General features: G+C 38.1%; 1 protein-coding gene across 1 annotated transcript in view; it reads left to right on the forward strand.

Annotated features, from left to right (window-relative positions):
* The window catches only part of EYS (eyes shut homolog), a 1264258-nt gene that overhangs the window by 594556 nt on the left and 657702 nt on the right, over window positions 1–12000 (forward strand).

Genomic DNA, 12000 nt, shown 5'->3' on the forward strand with positions numbered 1-12000 from the left:
AGGAATCCAATTAACTACTTTTTGAATATGTTATTTAGAAAACCCAGCACTGTAAATTTGGACCTCTAAATGAAACAAAACATTAAAATGATTTCACCAGAAACTTCTTCCATACCTGAGTACATGAGTGTGTCAGGATTTACACTAACTCTTGCCATGGGGAACACTCTGTTTACAATAAAATCTCCTAAAATTGTATCTTCCAAGTAAATTATTTTTCATTTAAACTCATTACTAAATGTATTATCTAAGACTGTGTTTTGAAAATTGACACATGTATGTAAATGACCTTGCAAAATGCCTAGTACAGAGGCAGAAAATTTAGCTAACATAAACTATATAATATTAATTTTCTAACTGGAAAATAGCAATATATTGTAAACATACATATGTTATTATGATAATTAGGCATTTTACCTTGAGAAAATCATTTTGATCATAGTAGATATAGTGATATCAATATAGTGACAGAATTGATACTAGATTGAGGTAAGTTTCATTGCCTGTGTTGGTTCTGTTTCCTTATTATGTCTTATAAATAGTCCCCAGAATAAAGGTCTACTTTCATTTATTTTAATTGAGTTATTACTAAAAGCAGAATGTAGATGAAAAACATTTCTCTCCCCATAAGATTTCAGTGTAGTTTAAATGTATTAACTTATTTTTCTGCATTTTTGAGAAGTTCTTTAACATACAAAGTAGGTTGGGGCTCCACATGTGGTGATTGTTTAGCAGATGCTTTTGCTGCTGTTCATCCAATCCCAGCTGTGCTGGGCAGTTTCTAATCATATTGACTATCCCCTACTTTAAAAGCCTCTCTTTTATGCCTTCAACTTTTTTGGAAGCTGAAGAATCTAACTGAATATACACATAGGCCACTCGTAAATCAGCACAAAAGTGTGGATATGTTAATACCTGAAGGTAATCTGTGTGTAAGGGGCACAAGAGTCAGTGGACAATTGCTCCATTTCTCAATCATTCCATAACTGAATTCATAAGGTTCTCACTGAGTGCATAGTCATCTATTGCAGTGTAAAAAAAATACCACTCAAATCTAATGGCTGAAAACAACAAGCATTTACAGATGTTCCTCAGCTTACTATGGGCTTATATACTGGTAAACCCATTGCATTAAAAATATCATGTAAAAAAATGCATTTAACACACCTAACCTACTGGACATCATAATGTAGGCTAGCCTAACTTAAGTGTGCTCAGAACACTTACATTAGCCTACAGTTGGACAATTATCTTGAGTAAGTACCTCTCTCTTTTCTCCCTCACCGGAAGCAGGAGACACAGATGGGCATTATGTAGACAGGATGGGGTGGGAAAATGAAGCACAAAAACTCCAGCCACACAGCACACTGTAGGCTAAGTGTGGGTTGTTTATCCTTGTGCTAGTGTGTTTGACTATGAACTTCGGCTCGCTACTGCTCTCTAGCATCACAAGAGATACAATAAGGTTTCTACTAAATGCATATGCTATGGCACCATTGTAAAGTTGAAAAATCGTAAGTGGAACCATCACAAGTTGGGGAATGTCTGTATTTCACAGTTTCTGTAGTTCAGGAGTGGCTTATCTGGGTGATTCTGGCTCAGGATCTTTTTTAAGGTTGCAATAAAGAGTCAGCAGGCTGCCCTGACTGGTTTGGCTCAGTGAATGGAGCGCTGGCCTATGGACTGAAGGGTCCCAGGTTCCATTCTGGTCAAGGGCATGTACCTTGGTTGCAGGCACATCCCCAGATGCAGGAAGCGGCTGATCGATGCTTCTCTCTCATCGATGTTTCTAACTCTCTATCCCTCTCCCTTCCTCTCTGTGAAAAATTAATAAAATATATTTTTGAAAAAAAGAGTCAGCAGGCTTACAGTCATATAAAGACTTGCATTGGGCTAGATTAGAAGATCCTGTTCCAAATTCATGAGGTAGCTGCTGACCAGGGAATTTATTTCTCCTCCACGTGGCTCTCTCCATACTGTTACTTAATTATCTTCATTTCATAGAAGTTGGCTTGTCTGAGAGAACCAAAGAAAGAAGGAAAAGGAAGTCACACTTGGACCATATTCTACACATTAGGAGTGAATCACTAAGTACACCTACAGTCAATGAGAGAAGAATTAGGCTTTCGAAAGTATGAGAAAGTTTTAGAACCATTCTAGTTGTACTGAGCCCAGCTACACCTAGTGGCAAAGAGTTAAATAACGCATTTCCAATTGACTCTTCTTCCCTGTCTCATTTTCCCCACTCCTTCATTTGGGCGCATATATATATATATATATATCCTCTCAAATAAGCAATCTGAATTCAAGTCTTTGTCTCAGTTATTGCATAAGAAACATTCCAAACAAAAACAACTTAGCATTCTGAAATATACTCTGACAATCAAAATTTAAAGCAAAGTTTTATTGAAAACATAGGAAATAATAACTATAAAAAAAAGAATTCCTTTTGAGATTTATGTATTCCTAATCACGGAGACAGTTGTGGTTATTATCACTTCCCTTTTATCTAAATTATTTTATATGTCCATATATAGTTTCAACAGCTATTTAGACAATATTCTGATTTGTAAAGTAATCTCAAGAAACTTAGATTCACTCTGTTTCCAGATTTACTCTGGCTAATATTCTCCTCATAATTTGTATACAAAATTAAACTGATAATAGAATCACTCAGGATAAAAGTAAAAATGTTAAATTAAAAATGGCCTTTAGGATACATAATTTAGGCAATAGTAATAAAAGTACTTATTTTAGATATGAAGTAGAATTGTACTTTATGGAATTTACTTAAGGCTATAATAAATTAAATTACATATCTGAAAATAACATACAATAATTTAGATTCTAATCTATCACAATTTCTGCAATAAATCAAACAAATTAGTTTAAAATACCTGTGTTTATTAAAGATTTAGAAGATATAATGAGATCAACTGAATAATTCAGAAAATAGTCGGGTAACAATGTGATATTGTTATTGGAGAATTTCGAGGATTGCCCTTCTCCTTTGCTAGTGAGAGCGGAGTTCTTAGGCACTGCTGAAATAAACATTTCTGGAGGCCCCCATGGGAGGATGAGATGAGGTAGAAAGTTTTATTTGCATGGAATTACATCTGGAAGGTGGTCTAGAAGGACGTCCAGTCTACTTAGCATATTATGCTTTTATTATTGTAGATGTATATGTATAATACATTTTTTATAATCGCCCCATCAATAATGTTGATCAACACTGCTTGGATCTAATCAAGTTCTAAGCAATGATCACATTTAGAAAACAGGAACTGGATGATCTGTGAACTGGTAAGCAATCACTTTGACTGCCATCAGGAAACTCTAATGTTTCAAATTAATACCTCACTACAGGTATTTTCTAAATTTATGTAAACTTCAAATTCCTTATTTTTAGCAATTGCTCTTGGAACACAGGAGTCTTTTATAAATGTTAGCACTTATTGATGTTGACATTATTGTTACATACAATGATCTTTAGTACAGATATGGGCAAGCAAGCAGAGTAAACTTATTTTATTCAAGGAATAATTATTCATTAACAATTACCTTTTGGACCATTTCTGCCTTTGGCCATATTCTCTTTAACTATATACTGATATAAACAAGTTGTGCCCACACATTTTCCCTACATGTCCTCTACTTTTCAGCTATGTTAATTTGTCCTCTGTCTTCTGTCATTCATCTCATCTCCAACATTCGGTTGCATCAACTGAGACAGAATGTTGAATGCCTGAATTTTCTTGAGCAATAATAATCTCAGAAGTACATGTGGGGGTATTTTTGATCACTCAGAAAGAATTTTCACTACTTACAGACCCCACAGAAGACTTGAGACAACTTGTGGATACCTCAGGTTCTGGGTTTCTGGTTATTTGGATCCCCTGAGGAAATAACAGCTCGAAAGTCTGGGGGCACTTCCCACATCTAAGCTCTTCTATCTAGGCTGATAATCAAATTAACAGCAGGTTAACATGAGAAAATATCCAATATTTATTATTACTGGTGTATATGCCCGGGGTATCAAGATATGAGCCCAGAACCCATTAGGCAGTTGAGGCTTATATGCCACCTGGACAAAGGAGAAGAAACCAAGGGTCTGGGACTCCCAGGGGGAAATAGGTGACTCACAGTACAAAACACAGTAAACATGTGCTAAATAAATTCTTGCTGTGCCATCGAACACAGTGGGACACAGAGGGCAGGCTTTGCGAGATTTCTTTCTGTCTGACACACATGTGCTATTTCATGTGTGCTGAAGGGAATATGCTAAGGTTCTCTTCCAGAAGCAGGTTTTTGTTTTTGTTTTTTCTATCTGAAAGATAGAAAATTCTTTGAGGCAGGAAAGGGGGAAAGTCAAAGGTGCTTTTTGAGTTATTTGTTTCTTAACAACCAGCTTAAAAGCAATATCTGAAAAGGCACATTTTGGGGTGGCAAAACTTTGGTTCCCTTCAGCAGACATATGGATAATAGGGCTCCTATTGTTTATGTGATGTTGTACAAATTATCAATTGAGTACCAGCAACATGCTATTTACCAGTTCACATTCACTCATCATTGACAACATCTCCTGTATTTTGGCAGACTCAATAGTGATACTGGTTTTATTTGGCCAGACAGTTTTTCAGGAGACATTTGCACATGTATTTTGAAAGAGCTGCCTATACGTAAAAATGTGACTCTTGCAGATAAAATAAATAGAATAGAGATTACAATTCTCTGATATAAGAAATAAATACCATTTCAAAAATTTAGCCCCTTCCAAGCATATACGTTTTTATTGAGGACTGACCATTTTTAAAACACAATGAAACTCATTGCAATGAGTACAGGGTGGAGCAAAATTAAGTTTACAGTTGTGAGTATGTGAAACACAGAGTTTATTCTTGTATTATTATTCATTAATTATTATTTATTTGTATTAAAACTGTAAACCTACTTTTGCCTCAACCTGTATATTCCTACAAAAATAGTAAAGAAATAAAACAGGTATGTCAATAATTTTTTCTATATCAATACATATCGTATACTTGCTGGTTTCATATTTATGTTATTATATTTACATTGCTAGATTACTTTTGATGCTCAGTTAAGAATACACTTATTTTAGATTCATTTGGAAGCATGGAGCCATTTTGAAGCAGCCACAGCATTCAGATGTAGCCCCGTTCTGAATGCTGCTCACAATCCATAGTGGAAAATAAAGGCTTCAGAAATGATACCCATCTGTGTTGTTAGGTGTTACTAAGAACTTTCTGGTACTTTTGACTTAAGACTTAGGTTTTTCACAACCTACTCACAAGAGCAACAACCAAATAAGCAAAAAACAAAAAACAAATTCTTTGGCAATGCTGTGGGCACCCTTTCGGACCTGCTTCCAGGTACTCTGTATAGTTATGGCTCTTAATCATGGCAACCCATCTTCCCTCTGAAGCTATTTAAGGAATGATCTTACTCTGGCAGGTTACCCTCTATCCCTTCCTCATTTTCCTTGTTAGCACAGTTAGCCATTTTTTTTCAAGCTTTTTAAAATTCTTACTGGAAAATTCATCCTCACACTAAGTTCTATAGTTTTGACAAATGCATACAAAGTTGTGTAACAACCACCACAGCCAGTCATGTCACCATTATCCCCAAACTGTACACATGCTGCTCCTCTGTAGGCAATCCTTTCCTCATCCCCAACATATATTTATTTTTATATAATTCTAATTTTTTCTTTATCATTTTTGTCCTTGAAAATTCTCCGTTGTTTAGTAGTTCTTTCATAGTCTGATTTTTAGATTTTGAAAGCCAAGTGTGGGAGGACTTCAGCATATATGTGTTTGAAAAATAATAATTGTAATATAGATAACAATACTAATGCATGGACACGATGCTTTTTTATATGCATTGATTCATTTAGTTTTCATAACAACCTTGTGAAAAGGTACTGTTGTCTAATTTTACCAGTAAGGACCTGGAGTCCCAGAGTCTTCAGATAATCTTCCACAACACATTAGGCAAAACTCAGATATATAACCAGGATTTCTGGCTTAATGTTGTACCTTCATCATTTCTTATGTTCCCCAAAGAAGGGCCTTCACTGAATAGCAACTTTCCATAAAGTTTTAGTTATACTATATGCATAAGTTTTAGAGATCTGCTGTATACCATTATGCCTATAGTTAATAATAATATTTTGTACATTTAAAATTTTGTTACAAATAGATACCATGTTAAATGTTCTTACTAGAAAAAAATTGATAACCATTACAAAAAAAACTTTGCCAATAAGATCTATCAATGTGTTGCATCTTAGTCCAGATGTTACCAATTCTAACTGATACCATTGTGATTAGCTAGTTATTCATAATAGAAAGAAGCAAAGGAAAGACCAGACATGTAGGCATGTCATTTGGGCACCACCTGCCTATTTCCTGCAAAACACTGAGGGAAGGGACCCAACAAAGGAGAGAGAGATGCATGCCCAGGAAAGCTGGGATGCCATAGGGGTGATACTTGCTTGTCAGTCACACCTGGGAACAGAAATGATTGGCTAGAATGGGCATGGCCACTGCAAGCACAAACAAATTGTGGAATACTTAATCTCCTAAACAAAGGAGTTTGTTCTTGGTTCTCTTGTGCTCATGGCTTCCTTGCATTCACCCATGTTTCCTCCATAGTCATGTGGATCTGTGGACTCTACAGCCAATGGACTAATGGAATGCAATGGGGAAACAATTAAGCTAGCCTGATGTTGGATTGGACCCGGCTCCAACATGGAAAGGAAATTCTGGACACTGGCTCTAATTTTAGCTCTACTGAAGACCCGCTACATTTCTTCTGTGGTGGGACATAGGGAAATAGGGACTGGGAAACTCAGGTTTTAATGTCACATAAATGAAAATCACTCCTTCTGCTATGAGAGTCTCAGAAAATCCTCTTTTTGGAATATCACTAGCAACCAGGGGAGAAGAGGACCTCTCCCCTCTGTTAAAATAACCACTGTGAGATTCTTTCAGAAAGGTTTTCTACCCAGATCTGTCTGATTATCTCCTAAATGGTTTCCATAAGCAAAAAATGGAGAAATTACCTCTTTTCTGAATAATGTATACATTTGCCTATCTCCCAAATGTCATAGAAAGACACAAAGGCTGATTCACTTGGTTTATACAGATCCACTCTTTTTCTTATTCAAGATAAAACCAGCTTTATTTAATGTTGATATTTTTTTTTTTTAGGCTCTGGTCTAAATCCTGCCACCATCTGTATCTTACACAGTTTTGAATGGAAACCTACTTTCACTAGATATTTGCTTCTGCCTTTAAATTAGATAAGTAGTATAAATTACAGTTGTTGTCTATTTTTATTAGTTGTGTAAATCTTTCTTCAGTTCACATTATGTTGCCAATTATCAAAATTCTCTTGTCTTCATGTAACAGTTCTTCCTCCATAGCCTGAATCTTGGGTGGCTCCTCCATTCTACCTCAAGATTTGCAATTTTATTTTTTTTCCTCACATCTCTCTTATTTTTAGTTGCAACAGAGCTAGATGACTCTTGCAATATTATGAACAGAACACAATTTAAAACATTTAATGTCAGCTTCCTCACCAGATATACAAAACAAAACTGAAATTTAAACTGGATAAAAGTAGTCTAGAAGATACTCGGTATCTTATTTAATTTTTTACCATCAAATCCCATTCAAGGAGTTGTATTCTAATATGTCATCCCAAACTGTTCAGCACATATCGAAAAAGTACAATCCATTAACGACGCTGGCCGATATTGTGTAATCACAGACAAGGCCATCATTAGTATAAAGCCATCTCCCTCTTTAAGCAGTCAGGTTAGATGATTCTACTGTTTCCTCCAAGCTAACAAGGTGCAATGCTGGACAAGTAGAGCACTTGTTGGATCTTGGACCTCACTGATCCTCTCTGCATGAGATCTTTATGCAGCGTACATGCTGCCCAGCATTCAGTTCAGTCCTAATTACAGAGTTCATTCTCTACCTGTGTAGTGAATTCAATGGCTACTGAACTTATTTCCACTGAAGTATCAGAATAAGCATTCAGATCATTTTACAAACTAAACTGCACTTACTTTTGTTTTAGCCCAAATAGTTCCATTTATAGTGTTATATAAAAATGTTTAACACTCAGTAAGTGAAACCACAGTTTATCCCATTATGAGCAAATTGAAAGTGAAGGGAATACTCTCAGAACTGCAAATGAGGCTACTTCAGCCAGAGTTGTTCTCAGGCCCTGGAGCAGTTAGTGAGCCCACATTTTACACTCAGGAGTGGTGGGATAGTATTTGCATAAGTGATAATATAAACTGAAGATACACATTTTGACCTTAAAATAACATTATTCATTTTGAAGCAGAAATGCTGCATTGCCCATTGGGGCAAGAAAGCAGATAAATACAGATAATATCTGCCATGACTGCTCACAATTATTGTTAGGGATAGGGCTTTTATAATTTAGAAAAGGTGCAGAATGATTTTTCTTTGAAATCAAGACCCATGAAAAGTTAAATACTCTTTAATAAAGAGTGTATACTAATGTATTTTCATAAAGATTTATAGTATTACAGATGTCTCCCATTTCCCCCCTCTTACCCCCTTTCACCCAGTCCCTATCCAACCACCCCACTCAGGTCTTCACCACCCTATTGTCTGCGCCCATGGGCTATGCATATAGTATTCTGTTCATTCAATTCTACAAATAAGTGGGATCATATGATATTTATTTTCCTCTGATATTATAATTTTTTATTTAATCAAGAGAACATACAATTAATGTAAATTTATTATATAAAATATTATAATGAGCCTTTGTGTACTTACCATTTTCCTCAAGGAATAAAATATTAGCAATAATTACAGGTTCCTCTCTATCTTTTCCTGAGCACATTATCACCCCACTATCCCGACCTGCAATAACTATTCTGAATTTTATATTCAACATTCTTTTACTATCCTTTATAGTTTTATTATTATATGTATGCATCTCTAAGTGATATCATTAAATTTGTATGTATTTGACATTTTAGAGAGAGAGAAAGGGAGAGGGATAGAGATAGAAACATCAATTGGCTGTCTCCCAGATGCCCCCCACTTAGGATAGAGCCTGCAACTCAGGCATGTGCCTTGACCAGGAATCAAACTCTTCACCTCTTTGTTCTTTCGTCAAGGCTCAATCACTGAGCCACTCTGCTGGGCTGTATTTGACTTTTGTAAGAACCCTTATCACAATGTATTTTTATGGAATATACTTTTATATTCAACAATATGTTTATGATATTCAACCATGTTAACAACTGGTCATCATGACATTTTATAAGCCCTGTTTCTTCTGTAAAACCTTTTACAGCCTCCATAGTAGAGATGGTTCCGGAATCAGCTTGGCATATGAAAGAGCATTGCAAAGTGGAGAGAGTCCTAGACAAGGATTTGGGAAATTTAGTCTTTTTGCAAATGCTTTTAAGTTTGATCTAGATTTTGCCAAGTCTTTTAAACTTGTTCTGTGTTCTTATAATGCATTAGATTGTTTCTAAGTACCTCAGAATACATATTTAATAGTTCTCTTTCAATTTATCAAGAACAGTGAGAATATATTGTTAAGTAGGAACAGTAAAAATACTGTTTCCAGATAACCAGATTTCAGATTAAATGCTATTACATAACACATATTTAAAAGTTGCAATTATAGTTCATATGAGTAGTCAGTGAGTAGTGATAGCTGCCTCTAATTGTCTCTAGTGTCCCTCTGTAGAATGGTATATTTAGGTATATTCAGGTTACCATGTTCTTAAACATATTAAGATTCATTATAAATAGTTGCTTCATAGGAAGGAATCAGTGGTTTAAAAAATATTATTAATGTATACATAGCAAGCATGTCTCAGATATCGTGGCTAGCTTAGCAATGCTGTTTGTTAGGTTGATGAAGAAATGCTGGCAAAAGCCAAACAAAGGATACACACACAGTGTTTTAGTATGGAAAATTAGATCATGATGTTTAAAGAGAATTTAGGTGAGAGCCAATGGTCACCTAAACCTATACATAACATTTATATTCTATAGAACCACAGCTTAAGAAATACTAACTGTGAAACACTATCCTATCTAATAAAAGAGAAACATGGTAATTGGCATACGACCACTACCCTTCCCATTGGCTAATCAGCGAGATATGCAAATTAACTGCCAGCCAAGATGGGGGCCAGCAACCAGGCAGCTTGAAACTAACATGAGGCTTGCTTGCTTTAGTGACAGAGGAAACCAACGTTCCCTGCCTGCCTTGCCAGCCTCTGAGCCTGCAGTTTAAAAAACATTGTAACAAACATAGAAGCTAAACAAAACCCCAGAAGCCTGCTTTCAGCGAGCAGGGATCTCAGAGCTGGAATTAATACAGAGTTTCGATTATAGAACCTAAACAAACCATATACCTGCTTTCAGCAGCAGATGCCTAAGAGCTGGAGCCTCAGAGCTAAAGCTGGCCCAGAATAAAAAAGAAAAAAAAAAAGAAAAAAAGGAGCGGTTGGGAGCTTCAGTCCCAGCCTGAAAACAGCCCTCAGCCCCTCACCCACACTGGCCAGGCACCCCAGTAGGGACCCCCACCCTGAAGGGTGTGTGACCAGCTGCAAACAGCCATCATCCCCTCACCCAGGCTGGCCAGGCAACCCAGTGGGGACCTCCACTCTGACTCAGGACACCCTTCAGGGCAAACCAGCCAGCCCCACCCATGCACCAGGCCTCTATTCTATATAGTAAAAGGTAATATGCCTCCCAGCACCGGGATCAGCGGAGCCAAGAGGCCTCCCGGCACTGGCATCAGCGTGACAGGGGGCAGAACCCAAACTCTCTGATCGCCCTGCGGCTCTGTGTGTGACAGGGGGCGGGACCACAGCCTCCCTATCTGCCCTGCTCTGTTTGTGACAGGGGAAGGCGCCCCAACCCCCTGATCAGCCCTGCTCTGTGCCTGATAGGGGGAGCTCCCCAACCCCTTGATCGCCCTGAGGCTCTGTGTGTGACAGTGTGCGGTGCCTCAACCCCCTGATGGGCCCTGCTCTGTGCATGACAGGGGGGAGCTCCCCAACCCCCTGATTGACCCTGCTCTGTGCGTGACAGGGTATGGAGCCCCAACCCCCCCGATGGGCCCTGCTCTGTGTGTGATAGGGGGCAGCGCCTCAACCCCCTGATTGGCCCTGCTCTGTGCATGACAGGGTATGGAGCCCCAACCCCCCTGATGGGCCCTGCTCTGTGCATGACAGGGGGTGGCGCCGCAACCTCCCCATCGACCCTGCCTTGAGTGTGACAGGGGGCGGTGCCCCAACTCCCCAATTGTCCCTACCCTGAGCATGACTGAGGGTGGCATCGCAACCTCCCCAATCTGCCCTGCTCTGTGCATGACAGGGGAAGGTGCACAACTCCCCAATCGGCCCTGCTCTGAGCCCGACCAGGGGCTGCACCTAGGGATTGGGCCTGCCCTCTGCCACCCGGGAGCAGGCCTAAGCCAGCAGGTCGTTATCTCCCAAGGGGTCCCAGACTGTGAGAGAGCACAGGCAGGGCTGAGGGAACCCCCTCCCCACCGAGTGCAAAAATTTTTGTGCACCGGGCCTCTAGTAAGTATAATAAGAAAATATTTTATATGTAGAAACTATAGTGATAAATTTTCCTTTGAGTTTGAGAATCATATTTTAAAAAAGTATGGTGTGTGTTTATTCCATTGCTTTCTATGTATTTATTCCAGCAGTTCTCAACCTGTGGGTCGCGACCCCTTTGGGGGTCGAATGACCCTTTCACAGGGGTTGCCTAAGACCATCGGAAAACACATATATAATTACATATTGTTTTTGTTATTAATCACTATGCTTTAATTATGTTCAATTTGTAACAATGAAATTGGGGGTCACCACAACATGAGGAACTATATTAAAGGGTCATGGCATTAGGAAGGTTGAGAACCACTGATTTATTCCAAGGTAAAATATGT

Source organism: Myotis myotis, unplaced genomic scaffold (assembly GCF_014108235.1).
Source record: "Myotis myotis isolate mMyoMyo1 unplaced genomic scaffold, mMyoMyo1.p scaffold_m19_p_7, whole genome shotgun sequence".
Classification (NCBI taxonomy): Eukaryota; Metazoa; Chordata; class Mammalia; order Chiroptera; family Vespertilionidae; genus Myotis; species Myotis myotis.